Consider the following 16,347-nt stretch of genomic DNA (forward strand, 5'->3'; position numbering starts at 1 on the left):
CGGAGTCTGATCCAAACCGTTCGGCGGAGGCGCGGAGAGCGCGCGAGCCCAACCATTACCAGTCACGACTAACTGATTCATGATTTAGATTTAATTATCGAATGGCGGATTCGGAAATAATCGCTTTAGTATATTCGGCCTGCAATTATACAATAACAATATTAAAATAGAAGGCCAAATCGTCTGCCAGGCCACCGGGAATAGTCCTGGTTCTCCCGATGTCCAGTCAGCACATGATTTCCACAGACACGCAGAACGTGCAGGATTCATATTCAGTCTTTTCGCGGCTTAATATTCACAGACCCCAGTCCATACTGCATTTTTATTCAAGTGTACTGACTTACTTTTGATCTATTCATCCAAAATGTGGCATATTGCGTCCGCGTTATAGGCTGAATTCCATTTTTATGACTGGATTCTACGAATATGTTTTCCGCGTCGCGGAGATTATGGGCCATATGTTCTAGTGCAATTTGGGAAAGAAATAAGCTGTATGTGGATGTGTGTAAATATTCAAATGTAATCCTCTTTGTAATCGTTACAAATTTCATAAGTAACTGTAATTTAATTACTCATTTTTTCTTAGTAACTGTAACGGATTACTGTTACATTTATTTTGTAATTAAATTACGTAACGCCGTTACATGTAACTAGTTACTCCCCAACACTGGAGACTATTATACAATATCTTAAACATTCGGCCATGAATTCTGGCAATTTGTTCTGAAGGTTAGTCACCCCTTGGAAAGAGCCGTATGACGTATATAGTTGTGAATGACTTCAACAAATCACACGAAGACCAGAATATGAGACATTCCCTCTTCCCTACAAGAGCACCTTTTGTAACCGTTATTTATTTATTTACAGACTCTGTGCTAATGGAAGAGCCTTGTTGTAGCAAAATAGGCCATGTCACAATGTTCCTCTTCTCGATGCAGCGCCAAGCTAAAGATAAATCCATTAGGATGGAGCAGTATGAAGAGTGAGAGCGAGGCATGAAAGGGACAGCGCGCAGCAATGGAGGAAGAAAAAGGGCGAAAGAGCAAAGAAAGCAGGGAAGGCGCACATTCAAAATTAAGAAACTAGAGTAACATTTCCTGCCACTCTGTCATTTTCTTCCTCCTTGGCTGAACTGGTAAGAAAAGCGAGGCATTCATCACCAGACTTCTAGTTTTCCAGCCCACTGTGTTCACTCCAGCCTGCTTTTGTGCCCAGCTATACTTTAACCCTGACTGGCGGCTCTTGGACAAACCTGACTCCCATGCCCAATGGCTGGGAATTGTAGTCCAATGAGCAGAGGATGATGGGGGTCCTGGGCCAAACATGCTTTCCCACCGTGCTGAAAAGAAGTGCTTGACAGATCGGGTGGCCCAGTTGCCACAACGACCGATGAAGACAAGGTCATTCACTTTGACCTCCACCCTGCCCTCCTGGCGGGTGGTGAGATCACTAAGCTGTTGACTAATTAATGAGTGTGTTTGTAGTCATGCTGGTTAGGATGGCTTTGACGGGAGCTTGCTCTCTTTGTGAAAGGCTTCTTTGACGATTTATTGGCCAGTCTTTTGATATGTGTTCAGACGATTGTTTTCGCCGGCTTGGAGAAAAGATGCATGCATATTTGCAGTGTAAACAAGGCCTATGATGTGATTATAATACAACATTAGCTCAATGCAGAGAAAGGAGACACAAATGCACGGCTCTGGAAAAAATCTGCGTGTCCTGACACACACACAAAAATGACAACCAAAGAACAATCGACACCGCTCTGGATTGAGATGTTTCCCTGCTGGGAGAAATTCAGATCAAATACATCTGGTAGCTGGTTTTGTGCTGGTCCAGCTTGAACAAGATAAATTCAGTCTTCTTGTAGCAGCTCAAACTCCTTTTAGGTCAGAAATTTTCAAGCTTGAGGTCAAAGCTCCACATGCTCACCAAAGATGCCTTTTAGGGGATTTGTATTTACTTATGGTATGTTTTTTAACATGTATAGACAACTGCTCAAATACTTTTTATGAAATAAATAAATACCTTTATTCAGAACAGACACAGTAAATTAATCTAAAGTGTCAGTAAAAGTATTTTAAGGACATATTAATCTTGCAAAAGACTTTTATTTCTAACAAATTATGTTTCCACAATAATGTTAAAAGGGTCATATGAAGCGATTTCAGTTTTTCCTTTCTCTTTGGAGTGTTACAAGCTCTTGGTGCATGAAGAAGATCTGTAAAGACTAAAGTCTCAAATCCAAAGAGATATTCTTTATCAAAGTTAAGACTCTGCCCCCTAAAACGGCTCGTTCAAACAGGCCCCCACATCTCTACATCACTATGTGGAAATATTTGTGTAAAGCCGCCCAAATGTTCACGCAAAGAAAGAAGGCGTGGTTTCAGTAACACATTTAGTGTTGAAACATTCATGTCAGGGAGATGCTGTGTGTGAACCTGGGAGAGGAGGTAATTCTGACTTTGTTATGACAATCTGGCGCTTCTGAATCAGCTACTGTAAGTATGTTTTGTTATTAGTTTAAGTATTTGCTATTGATTGTTCAAATGCAGAGTTTTACCTGTTGTGTGTGTGTGTGCATGCATGTCTGTGAGAAAGATAAGTTTACTCCAGTGGTGGACGAAGTACACAAATCAAGTACTTGAGTAAAAGTACAGATACGTATAGTAAAATATTACTCCAGTAAAAGTAAAAGTACTCCTTTTTCAATTTTACTCAAGTGAAAGTACAAAAGTACTAAATTTTTTATGTACTTAAGTAAAAAAGTACTGAAAGATAGATGTTTGCAATTTTATATAGGCTACTTAATTTAATTTTATATTAGCACATTGTTACGTGCCACATGCACGAACATCGAGAACGACACCCGTTAAAAGGATGACGCCCGGAATTCAATCTCCTGCCCCCATAAACACAACGGCACACAGCCAAGATATCAAGGGAAAAGAAAATTTTTTTGTTTACAACTGGGTCTTTGCAGTTTTTTTAAAAAACTAATATGACTGAGAGGTTTTACACTAGGCCAAAACAACAAACAAAAAGGGAATTAAATATTAAATAAAATACAAGGTTCTTACCTCCCTTACTGACCAGTAAACAGGAGAAAATAATGTCAAAGAAAAAGGGCCTCTTGTCTCTCTCAGGGTTTTTACAAAGATAAGAGGAGTAAGCTAAAAACAATTACCGGCCTATACCGCTACCACAAATTAAGCTCCTATGTGGAAAAGTTCACGTGGGCTGGGGCACAGCACAGCTCTCACTGGTAAACTGACAACACAAATCTCACTCTAGATTTACACTTGTTCTGGCAGCAGTCGTACACACACGCTCTACCATGGAAGCAGGAGGGTGAACTCGACGAAGAGACGGAAAGCAGAGTTGACCATCTGATTTTCACCAGTAAGAACAAAGTATTTTAAAGTTTGTTGTTTTACAGAACATCACAGTTATATATGACATGATAATAAGGCCTGAAGTTAGGAAGAACATTTTAAGGAAAATATAATTATATTTTCATAATGATTTTTTCCTTCTCAAACCTTGTCTGTGGTGTAAAAACACCCCTCTTCCCACTTTGATAATTACTGTAGTTACCATGTTCTGAACATCACATCCTTTCTTTTCTCCCCAGATGTAATATATATATATATATATATATATATATATATATATATATATATATATAGGTGGTTGAATAAAAATATTTGGACATTATTTATAAAAATTACCTCAAGTTAGCACCAGCAAGCTTGTTAGCTAGACAGTTAGCATCAGCTAACAATATTTACTTATTTTCAGTACGGTTATGAATAAACATTCATGTCTGTCTAACTTACTCGTCTAGTTAATCCAAACAATATAACGTTACTGTTGATAAACAATATAAAATCAGACGTCACATAGGACGTAGCATTTTAATAAAACTGTTAATATTACGGCAGCGGGGAATTTGAACATGCATGAGTTATTTTATTTAATCTGTGTTAGTTTAATGGTTAATTTTTTTTTACCTAAAACACAGAGACGCTAATTGATGTGTCTGCATCGTCTGCACTCGAGCATTTCAGTGGGCTTAAATAGATCACTCTTTACAGCGGATTTAGTTCCCAAACAACTGACAATTTTGAAGTAAATATGATTTTCAGTTACAATAATTAATCCTACATTTCGACATTAATAACTTACTTTTAGCAACATCAGACGCACGCGCGCTCACAAGATCTCCCGTTCTTACTTCTGTAGACTCGCACTAAACGGTTCATTTGAATCAGTGAATGGTCGACTCCAGAACAGCTGCATTGGGAAAATTCTAATTCGTAAACAAATCGTTTGGTGTGATTTGCGATCCGATTTAAAAGTTTATTTTGAAAAGACTCGGTTCGTTCATGATGAATCAGACGCCGCTTCTGCGTGTCGGAGCACGTGATATATTATAGGGAGTAACGATATGTTTTATGAAATGTAGCGAAGTTAAAAGTACGATCTTATGCTTTGGAATGTAGTAAAGTAAAAGTTACTCAAAATAAAACTACTCCAGTAAAGTACAGATACTTGAAAAATGTACTTAAGTACAGTAATGAAGTAAAGCTACTCCGTTACTGTCCACCACTGGTTTACTCACATCACGGTGGATTCAGCTGTCTTAACCGTCCATGGCTTGTGTACTACAAACACATAGGAGCTTCATCACTGTGTCTTTCACGCAACCATTATTAAATGTCTTTACATTTATTTTGAAAGATGAAGCTCGCAATTATGGAAAGAGTCATTACATTTTCGACGAGTGCTTGCAGTGTTCGGCCATTTTTTTATTGATTTATTTATTTTTTTACATCTTATTACAGTAGTTATCTAACATTACAGTAAAAGGTCTTTTTTATTTTTAACAACATCAATTGCCAATTGCCATCATTCCACCAGTTGCCATTTAAAATGGAGACACAGTCCCTCATTTTTTTGACACATGCACATTCCTTGATACACTCACACATGGTGTAAAAGTCTGCTGTGTTCATACTTTCCAGACCTTTAATAATACACACACCTTCAGTCTCTGACTGGAAAGCCTTGGCTGTCCACTCTGAGATTTAAGTCTTACAGTCATACACACACACACACACACACACAACTTTTGAATGCCCCCATTTCTGATAAGACACATCTGTCCTGCCAGGACCTGATCCATGAGTCAGATTCAGCAATAACGTCCTTTACTGGAACCCCAGAACAAACTGCCAAAAAATGTCGTCATCAGAGTAATTGTGTATATATCTGATTCTTCAGCTATGGGCACTTTTGGCAATGTGAACATGTAGAAAAGAAACTCTTATAAATCATGATTTGATTTTTACACTCTCACCACTTTATGTTATCCACTAACAATGACCAACTGTAGACACACATGCATCACAGGGCAATTCTTAAAAAAAATTCTGAAAGTAATTTGAGTCAGTGTCATTTCAACCACATCTTAAAATATAATAGCATTCTGTGATGGAAAAAGCACTTTCAGTATTTTTTGTAAAAAATAAATAAATATATAAAAATTGCTTGCCTTATGTGGCCAATTTTACAGTTATTATGTTGTACTTGCAAACTACAATAAAAAAAATAAATAAATAACTTTTTGCATAATTTGACCAAGATTATTAGGGGCACAGTTGTTTGTTTTGGATGGAAATTATGCCACAAATGAAAGACATTTGAGGGAAAAAGGTGTATTAATTGGATATAATAAATATCAAAATGACTTTAACATTTAAATCAATCTTAAGACTATCTAGGTTTTAAATATTCATATGGAAAAAGACTTAAACAATAAATCTATAAATAAAAGGCATTTGAAAATAAGAAAATTAAATAATGAAGGTATGATAAAATATTTGCCAGCCTTTTAGTCTCAGAATAGATTATAATGAATAATAAAAATTACTTATAACAATAAAAAAAAAAAAATAATTGCCTTGGATGTTAATGTGCTTATAGTTGATGAAACTACAAAAATCCCCAATTGGCATGACAGAATATCATCACCCTTCTGTCACTTCTGACCCCGTCCCTAATCACAGAGGGTCAAAAGACAGCCCACAAGGTCACAATGCATCACCCTCATAGAGAAACGACTCTTAAAACACTTTCATGAATCCACTTCATCCCTAAAAAGCCAATAACTAGATAACGGACCACCACCAAGCTATCTGAATACAACCTTTATAAAACCATTGTAAACATACACATTTCATCAAACAGTTTTTTCTTTATGCATGACAAAAGAATTCTGAGAATTGCACAAATAAGCATGAAAGATATGAATGCAGGTTTGACTCCATATAAAGGAATTTTTTTGATAATGCCACATTACTCATAATGCATTTGACATTGTCTACTATACAGCAACAAAAGCTCAGTCAAATGTAATCTCCATTTGCTTCCAACTTGGTCTCTTTCTTTAATCTACGGGAATAAACAGGGTTGTGCAACTTCCATTTTTTTCTTTATGAAGAGAAACAAGAGACGCATTCATTTTTTGTTGTTGTTGTTTTTTGTTTTGTTTAATCAACATACTGTAATGCCACAAATGCCTCTGATTGATGCACCGAAATATTGAAAATTGTGATAATAGGAGCCAGGGTTTTCTAATAACATGTAATATTTATGTTAACTGGGCTTCTGTTTGGTCAAACGTGCATCATAATGAATGTCAAGCACCTACAAAACAACTCTTCACTTTGTTAATGTCTCAACCTTTACAAATATACTGTACAGAATGATGTTATTTATAGCACATCACCAGTGTTGGGGAAAGTTACTTTTAAAAGTAATGCCTTACAATATTGCATTACTCCCTAAAAAAGTAACTAAATACGTTACTTAGTTACTTTTTATGGAAAGTAATGTGTTACATTACTTTTGCGTTACTTTCACGTTACTTTTTAAATATGAGCAGGGCTTGATTGTTTTTAATTTAAGAAGTTCTATTTATAGCAAATGTAAAAGCCCTTTAACACCAAAAAGTGTAATGAATAAACCTCAGGCTGAAGGAAAAGTAAATTCACGTCTGTACAGTAGAACACGGGAGAAGTAGGTTCAACACTCTTCAGCAATAACAAAAAAACAATAAACACAATTGTTAGTTTATCTAAAGTCATTTTTTGATTATTGTTGAACTGGATCATTAAAGGTCAGCAGCAAAGACACTGTTAATAAAATGGGAATAGATACATTTGTGTTATTTAATATATTTAGTTATAGCAGGTTTGTGTCATATTCTGAGTTTGCATTTCACTGTTTTGATTAATTTTGATGAATACTAAATCTGTTTTGTTTTTTGTTTTTTTGTGAGTGGGATGAATTAATGCACATTCACATTTAGTCTAGAACTACAGTAACATGTTCACACAGCGCACACAACGCCTCCATACTTCCGATTTCTCCCAATATGGGAACAGGAGGCTTGTCAGTCAAAAAATGGGAATACAAAGTAACTGGCGTCACTTTTTTGAAAAAGTAACTCAGATATTTTCTTGTAAATTAAAAAGTAATGCGTTACTTTACTAGTTACTTGAAAAAAGTAATCTGATTACGTAACTCGCGTTACTTGTAATACATTACCCCAACACTGCACATCACCACATAACCATGCTGCATGCTGTTATAAACACATACAATCATACATGTCCTGTTTTGATTCAGAAACCTCATCCGTGTTTATCTGAAAAATAAACATGGACAATTATAGAGAGAAAAGACAGAGATATGTATATAAAACATGATTAACTGATTTAATGTTTTTTGTTTTATAGAATAACAGCATTAATTCACTCACCACATTTACAAAGCTCAATCCAAGACTTGTTTCTGTGGTTTGGGCACCACTGAGGATGTTTTCTGATTTTACACTCTGGCTCTAGTACTGAGTGTGTGTATCCTGATGTGGAAATTATGATCAAGGGGTCATAATTCCCTTGCAGAAGTCATGAGTAAAGAGCCTGACTCACAGCAGAAACTGCTCTGATCTGAATCTGGTTTGGGGGGAAAATCAAATTGATTGAACACAAAGAAAAAAAGCACTACTCTTCAAAGCTGTGAGATCGATAAAATGTTTAAATATTTCCAAAATAAGTCTCTTTTGCTCACCAAGACTGCATTTATTTGATTAAAAATCCAGTAAAAAAGATTTCTGTTTTGAATAAATGCTGTTCTTTATAACTTTTTGTGTATCAAAGAATAATAGAAAGGCATCACAGGTTCTAAAAAAATATTTAACAAAATTACTTAATACTGTATAAACACACACACACACACACACACACACACACACACACACACACACACATGTATATGAAACCTTAAAATCCTTAGACAAAGCTGTAGCAGTTGTATTATAAGTGCAAGTGGCGACTTTTTTTTCCTGTAAGAGTAGTTGTAGAAAGGGATGGAAAGGCAATGAAAGAGAAAGAGTAAATTTGGCACCTTATACATTAAGAATCTTTGTCTCCATGGAGACTGATCATAAAGCCTGAAATACACCACCTGTAGCCTCAGACGTGTAAACGATCGGACTCATAGATATGTTTCCATTTTTATTTCAAATAGACACACACTTTGTCAAGCAGCAACATGGCAGTGGGAAACACACAAATTATGAGCCATGGCTCAGCTGCTGCGCATTCAACCACAATGACTTGTCATGAAATGATTTTCAACAGCGATCACGCCTGCAGATGTGGAACATTAAACTTTGGGAATTCAAGCAGCACACTCCCTCCTCCCTCTGTACAAAATGTCAGTTTCTCTTGTTACAACATGACGGTACACTCGCCCTCCGTGCAAACAGATGTATCAGACACAGGTCACAAATGGGTTGAAAAAGCACAGACTAACAGCTTTTAGACGAGAAACTGACAGAAACCTGCATGGGGGAAAATATTATGCTGACATCATGGCTGATGCGTGATGAAGTCTTTATCTAGAGATATTTTCTTTGACTATTATCTAACCATTATTTGAAAGAAAAATACAAAACAGTGGTTTCAAATGGAAACCAAAAGATTTTTGTCCCGTGTTATTTGATGCTAAAGAAAATAAGGTCGCAATAGACAGAAGTCAGTTTGGGCAATAAAATGGAGAACATACAGGTGCTTCTCAATAAATTAGAATGTGGAGGAAAAGTTAATTTATTTTAGTAATTCAACTCAAATTGCTAAACTCGTGTATTAAATAAATTCAATGCACACAGACTGAAGTAGTTTAAGTGTTTGGTTCTTTTAATTGTGATGATTTTGGCTCACATTTAACAAAAACCCACCAATTCACTATCTCAACAAATTAGATTACTCCATAAGACCAATAAAAAAAAAACTATTAGTGAATTGTTGGCCTTCTGGAAAGTATGTTAATTTACTGTAGATGTACTCAGTACTTCTTAGGGGCTCCTTTTGCTTTAATTACTGCCTCAGTTCAGCGTGGCATGGATGTGATCAGTTTGTGGCAGTGCTGAGGTGGTCTGGAAGCCCAGGTTTCTTTGACAGTGGCCTTCAGCTCATCTGCATTGTTTGGTCTCTTGTTTCTAATTTTCCTCTTAACAATAGCCCATAGATTCTCTATGGGGTTCAGGTCTGGTAAGTTTGCTGGCCAGTCAAGCACACCAACACCATGGTCATTTAAACATTTTGGGAGTGTGGGCAGGTGGCAAATCCTGCTGGAAAATGAAATCAGCATCTTCAAAAATCTGGTCAGCAGAAGGAAGCATTGAAGTGCTCCAAAATTTATTGGTAAACTGGTGCAGTGACTTTGGTTTTCAAAAAACACAATGGACCAACACCAAATCATCACAGAGAGTGGAAACGTAACACTGGACTTCAAGCATCTTGGGCTATGAGCTTCTCCACCCGTCCTCCAGACTCTAGGACCTTGGTTTCTAAATGAAATACAAAACTCATCTCCTCTCATCTGAAAAGAGGACTTTGGACCACTGGGCAACAGTCAAGTTCTTCTTCTCCTTAGCCCAGGTAAGATGCCTCTGACGTTGTCTGTGGTTCTGGAGTGGCTTAACAAGAGGAATACGACAACTGTAGCCAAATTCCTTAACACGTCTGTATGCCTTGATCCCAGACTCAGTCCATTCTTTGTGAAGTTCACTCAAATTCTTGAATCCAGTTTGCCTGACAATCCTCATAAGGCTGCGGTTCTCTTGGCTGGTTGTGCATCTTTTTGTTCCACACTTTTTTGTTCCACTCAACTTTCTGTTAACATGCTTGGATACAGCACTCTGTGAACAGCCAGCTTATTGGCAATTAATGTTTGTGACTTACCCTCCTTGTGAATGGTGTCAATGATTGTCAGAGACCATTTTGAAGGCTCAGGAAACCTTTGCAGGTGTTTTGAGTTAATTAGCTGATTGTCATCATATTCTAATTTGTTGCGATAGTGAATTGGAGGGTTTTTGTTAAATGTGAGCCAAAATCATCACAATTAAAAGAACCAAAGACTTAAACTACTTCAGTCTGTGTGCACTGAATTTATTTAATACATGAGTTTCATAATTTGAGTTGAATTACTGAAATAAATGAACTTTTCCTCTACATTCTAATTTATTGTCAAGCACCTGTACACTGAAAACCCTAATAAGTTGACTGAACTAAATTGATTGAGTAAACTTGTTGCCTCAATTTAATTGAGTAATGGCGTCTCCCAAAACTTACATATTTAAGTTTATTGAACTTGACGGTTTTGTAGACTGTAGCCTATTTAAATCACTCAGAGGTTTAAATGTTGATACTTGATTCATTTGAAGTCACCATTGTGGTGGAAAGTGTTTGGTTTAGTTGGGATCTTGGTCCAGTTGCTGCTGGGTTGGTGTTTTTTAAAACGCTGTTTTTGTGGTGAAAAAATACAGATTTAAATGAGCTCAGGTGTTATCAGATGTTTTTTGTTGATGAGAAAGTCATCACATAATACGTATTTGAGATCATAAAATAACTTTCGTTTGATATTTATAACAGGCACAAAGAGCAAAATACTTATTTTGAAGATGGACAAAATGAATGCATTTGAATTAATTTGAGTAAGAGAATCAAGTACTCACACACACAGACTTATGGCATATGCATATGCATCACAACAACGGTGACAAACAAAAGAGCTCCATAGCACAAACTCATCCTTATTTTACAGCCTTTTTTGTTCTGATTGTCACCATTGATGTGATGCATATCCAAAATCTTGATGTCTGTTTGTGACGACGTGATCTGTTTTCAAAAAGTAAGTACATTATTTTATCTACTAGGTTTCTATCCATAAAAGTGAATCCAAAGTTGCAGTAATACATTTTATTTTAACTTGTCACCATTACAAGCAAGATGTGCATGTTTGATCTCAACTCTCATTGCCACAACAACAGTGTTTTACAACACACAAGTTACAGCAACAAGAGACAATCTAACACCAGCTGAGAGCTGATAACACCTGAGCTCTTTTAAGTTTGTCTTTCTTCACCACAAAAACAGTGTTTTAAAATACACTGTTACAGCAGCAAAAGACAAGCTTACACAAGAAGTAACTGGACCAAGATCCCAACTAAACCAAACACTTTCCACCACAATGGTGACTTCAAATGTATAAAGTATCAACATTTAAACCTCTGTTAATTCTCAATAAGAGCTTCTCTAGATGTCTGACAGAAATAAAGTCACAGAACCTTGTAAGGAGGATCTGTGAACGTCTATATTGGACGTACAGAAGACATAAAAACATTTAAAAAAAGACATCATAAAAATATTCTGTCTCCTCAGTGGACATCTTTTCAACGTCTGCAAAGACATAAAAAGATGTCCACTGTACGTAACTTTGCCCAATGGATTAGGTTGATGTTAAAATACGCAAACATAGTAATTTTTTGTTAAGTTTACTCAAAAAAGCGCTTGCGATAAGTTGCCTTATTTTTATTTTAAGTTGACACAACTTTTTTTTTTTACAGTGCAGTATAGGGTTTACTGTATTTTCATAAATATTGTGACATTTTGTCAAAAGGTCAAAGTTTAAATATGCTGTTATTTGTTTTACTTCAGTGTGCAAAAAGTGTGCGGTCAAAAATAAGAACATAATTTTCAGTTAAATTTACATGTTGAGTTAACTTAAATATATAAGTACACTTGAAATTAATACCAAGTTAAGTGAACATAATCGTTTAAGTACATTAAATAAGCACCAAGTTTGGTGAACTGAGTGATTTAAGTACAATCTACAAAACCGTCAAGTTAAATAAACTTAAATATGTAAGTTTTGGGAAACTCCATTACTCAATTAAATTGAGGCAACGAGTTTACTCAATGAATTTAGTTCAGTCAACTTATTAGGGTTTTCTACAAAACCGTCAAGTTAAATAAACTTAAATATGTAAGTTTTGGGAGACTCCATTACTCAATTAAATTGAGGCAACGAGTTTACTCAATCAATTTAGTTCAGTCAACTTATTAGGGTTTTCAGTGTATTGGTCTAACGAGTTAAGCAGTAACTTTAGCTGCCATGTTCTTTCTCTCAAAAGAAAAACGATTGGGCCACTTCATCAAATACTATAAGTTGTCGTTTCAATAATCATACCATATCAAAATCAGGTACCACAAGGATAACATATTTCACTAGTAGAAATCATGCAAAACAACTTTATATCTACAACCCGAATTCCGGAAAAGTTGGGACGTTTTTTAAATTTTATTAAAATGAAAACTAAAAGACTTTCAAATCACATGAGCCAATATTTTATTCACAATAGATAACATAGCAAATGTTTAAACTGAGAAAGTTTACAATTTTATGCACAAAATGAGCTCATTTCAATTTTGATTTCTGCTACAGGTCTCAAAATAGTTGGGACGGGGCATGTTTACCATGGTGTAGCATCTCCTTTTCTTTTCAAAACAGTTTGAAGACGTCTGAGCATTGAGGCTATGAGTTGCTGGAGTTTTGCTGTTGGAATTTGGTCCCATTCTTGCCTTATATAGATTTCCAGCTGCTGAAGAGTTCCTGGTCGTCTTTGACGTATTTTTCGTTTAATGATGCGCCAAATGTTCTCTATAGGTGAAAGATCTGGACTGCAGGCAGGCCAGGTTAGCACCCGGACTCTTCTACGACGAAGCCATGCTGTTTTTATAGCTGCAGTATGTGGTTTTGCATTGTCCTGCTGAAATAAACAAGGCCTTCCCTGAAATAGACATTGTTTGGAGGGAAGCATATGTTGCTCTAAAACCTTTATATACCTTTCAGCATTCACAGAGCCTTCCAAAACATGCAAGCTGCCCATACCGTATGCACTTATGCACCCCCATACCATCAGAGATGCTGGCTTTTGAACTGAACGCTGATAACATGCTGGAAGGTCTCCCTCCTCTTTAGCCCGGAGGACACGGCGTCCGTGATTTCCAACAAGAATGTCAAATTTGGACTCGTCTGACCTTAAAACACTATTCCACTTTGAAATAGTCCATTTTAAATGAGCCTTGGCCCACAGGACACGACGGCGCTTCTGGACCATGTTCACATATGGCTTCCTTTTTGCATGATAGAGCTTTAGTTGGCATCTGCTGATGGCACGGCGGATTGTGTTTACCGACAGTGGTTTCTAAAAGTATTCCTGGGCCCATTTAGTAATGTCATTGACACAATCATGCCGATGAGTGATGCAGTGTCGTCTGAGAGCCCGAAGACTACGGGCATCCAATAAAGGTCTCCGGCCTTGTCCCTTACGCACAGAGATTTCTCCAGTTTCTCTGAATCTTTTGATGATGTTATGCACTGTAGATGATGAGATTTGCAAAGCCTTTGCAATTTGACGTTGAGGAACATTGTTTTTAAAGTTTTCCACAATTTTTTTACGCAGTCTTTCACAGATTGGAGAGCCTCTGAGATAAATACTTCTGAGAGACTCTGCTTCTCTAAGACAAAGCTTTTATAGCTAATCATGTTACAGACCTGATATCAATTAACTTCATTAATCACTAGATGTTCTCCCAGCCGAATCTTTTCAAAACTGCTTGCTTTTTTAGCCATTTGTTGCCCCCGTGCCAACTTTTTTGAGACCTGTAGCAGGCATTAAATTTTAAATGAGCTAATTAAGTGGATAAAAGTGTAAAATTTCTCAGTTTAAACATTTGCTATGTTATCTATGTTCTATTGTGAATAAAATATTGGCTCATGTGATTTGAAAGTCTTTTAGTTTTCATTTTATTAAAATTTAAAAAACGTCCCAACTTTTCCGGAATTCGGGTTGTACATAATTTTAGTCACCGAACATAGTACACGAAGGAAAACTTCCTCTTGAAATGTAGTTCAGCAACCAAACAGACCAAAAGGACGAATTTTGTAATCCACCAATCAGTGCTTTTGTTCTCTTGTTGCTAGGCAGAATTCCTCCCATGGCCAATCACATTAAAGGAAGAACAGAGTGACGTTGAGTTTTTCCAAAGGATTATTCATGATTTTGAGCTCACAACACTTGAAATCTTAAGTTTATGCATTTTGAAGGTAAATTAGTTAAATTAACTCATATTTTTAAGTGACAGGGCCAAAACACAAAATGTTAAGTAATGTTTAGTCAACATTACTTGATTTTTTAAGTCAAGACAACATTAGGGTTTACAGTGTACACGGTATCATTCATAAATCTGTGGCTAGTGTGATTTTTGTAATGTTTTTTGAAAGAAGTCTCTTACCCCCACTAAGACTTTGTTTTTCTGTTCAAAAATACAGGAAAAAGAGTTAATACTGTGAAATAATTTTTACTATTTAAATATTTTATTTTATTGCCATCAGCAAGTTTTTTCTTTTATATTCTATTTTTAAAAATATATTTTAAATTACATTTCAATTCAAATATAAAAATCCAGAGAAGTCATTGTTACAGATAGAGGACTTGTTTATTAGCCAGAAGTAATAGTTTGAAGTATTTTGTCTAACAAGAGTCATGCAGATTACTTGTGTCCATTGATGAGCAAGTGATGTAATGCTACATTTCTCCAAATCTTTTCCCATGAAGAAACAAACTCATCTACATCTTGGATGGCCTGGGGGTAAGTAGATTTTCAGCAAACTGTCATTTTTTGGGGGAGAACTATTCCTTTAAAACCTTTGGATTCACCTTCAGCATCTTTGAAACACAGAGCCAAAGCTATTCCATCTGCAGGTCATGTGATTGTTCTTATTTTAAGATGTGAGGTTGAAGGACCTGAGGTCTATTTCCCTTAAAGACATGGAACAGAAGCCAGATAACTTCCAAAAGTGCATAATATATATCAAACCACACACATAATAAGTAACAAAAGAAGAATATGTGACCAAATCCACACGCTCCTCCCTGCTCAGATATTTCCTTTCACAGAAATGCAATCAAAGCATGAACTAGTGCCAAGAGTTCCAACCGCCATATTTAACCTAGATGTGCCCTAAAAGAAATGCATGATGCTGGTTCTCTCATCAAAGAGAGAGATTACTGTAAATCTCATTTGCCTGTTCGCTGCCAGTCAACCATTTGTGTTGTCTGAACTCTCGACTATATGGCAGCTAAATAATGTTTAAACAAACACAAGCTTCACATACCAGTCATCGCCAAGCTCATCTAATGACCTGAAGAGGGTGAATGAACCTTCTGTTCATGACAGACAGAAGATGGCGGGAGGCTTTATTTCAAATAAGGCAATAAATCTATCTCTCAGCAGACGCTGTTGTCTTTGGCAAAGAGTGCATTTGGAAACTAGATTCCAAGAGGGAAATACCAGTGCTTGTAAGGCAGCAAACAAACAGCACTGAAGTTTTAGGTAAGTTTTAGTCTTTGGTTCTGACTAGATGACTTTCAGTGGCATACATATAAGAATCAGCAGTTGGTCACTGTGCTAATAAATGGTCAAATAAATGTAACATTTGTGGTCAGTGAATTTTTTTTTTTTTCTTGAAAGAGATAATGCTTTTATTCAGTAAGGATGCATTAAATTGATCAAAAGTACCAGTGAAGACCATTATAATTTTACAAAGATTTATATTTAAAAGAAATGCTGTTCTTTGAACTTTCTATTCATCAAATCAATGCTGAAAAATGTATCATAATATATATTATATATCATAATATTTCCACAAAGAATATTAAGCAGCACAACTGTTTTAAATATTGATAATACATGCTTCATAAGCATCAAATCAGCATATCAGAATAATTTCAGAGGGATTGGCAAATTCAACTTTGCAGTCACAGGAAAATTACATTTGAAAATATATTAAAATAGCAAACAATTGTATATTAATAATATATTAATCTTATTCACATTTATTTATATTTCTTCTCTATTTTTCATCAAC

The sequence above is a fragment of the Carassius carassius genome, chromosome 37, assembly GCF_963082965.1.
Source record: "Carassius carassius chromosome 37, fCarCar2.1, whole genome shotgun sequence".
Taxonomy (NCBI): Eukaryota; Metazoa; Chordata; class Actinopteri; order Cypriniformes; family Cyprinidae; genus Carassius; species Carassius carassius.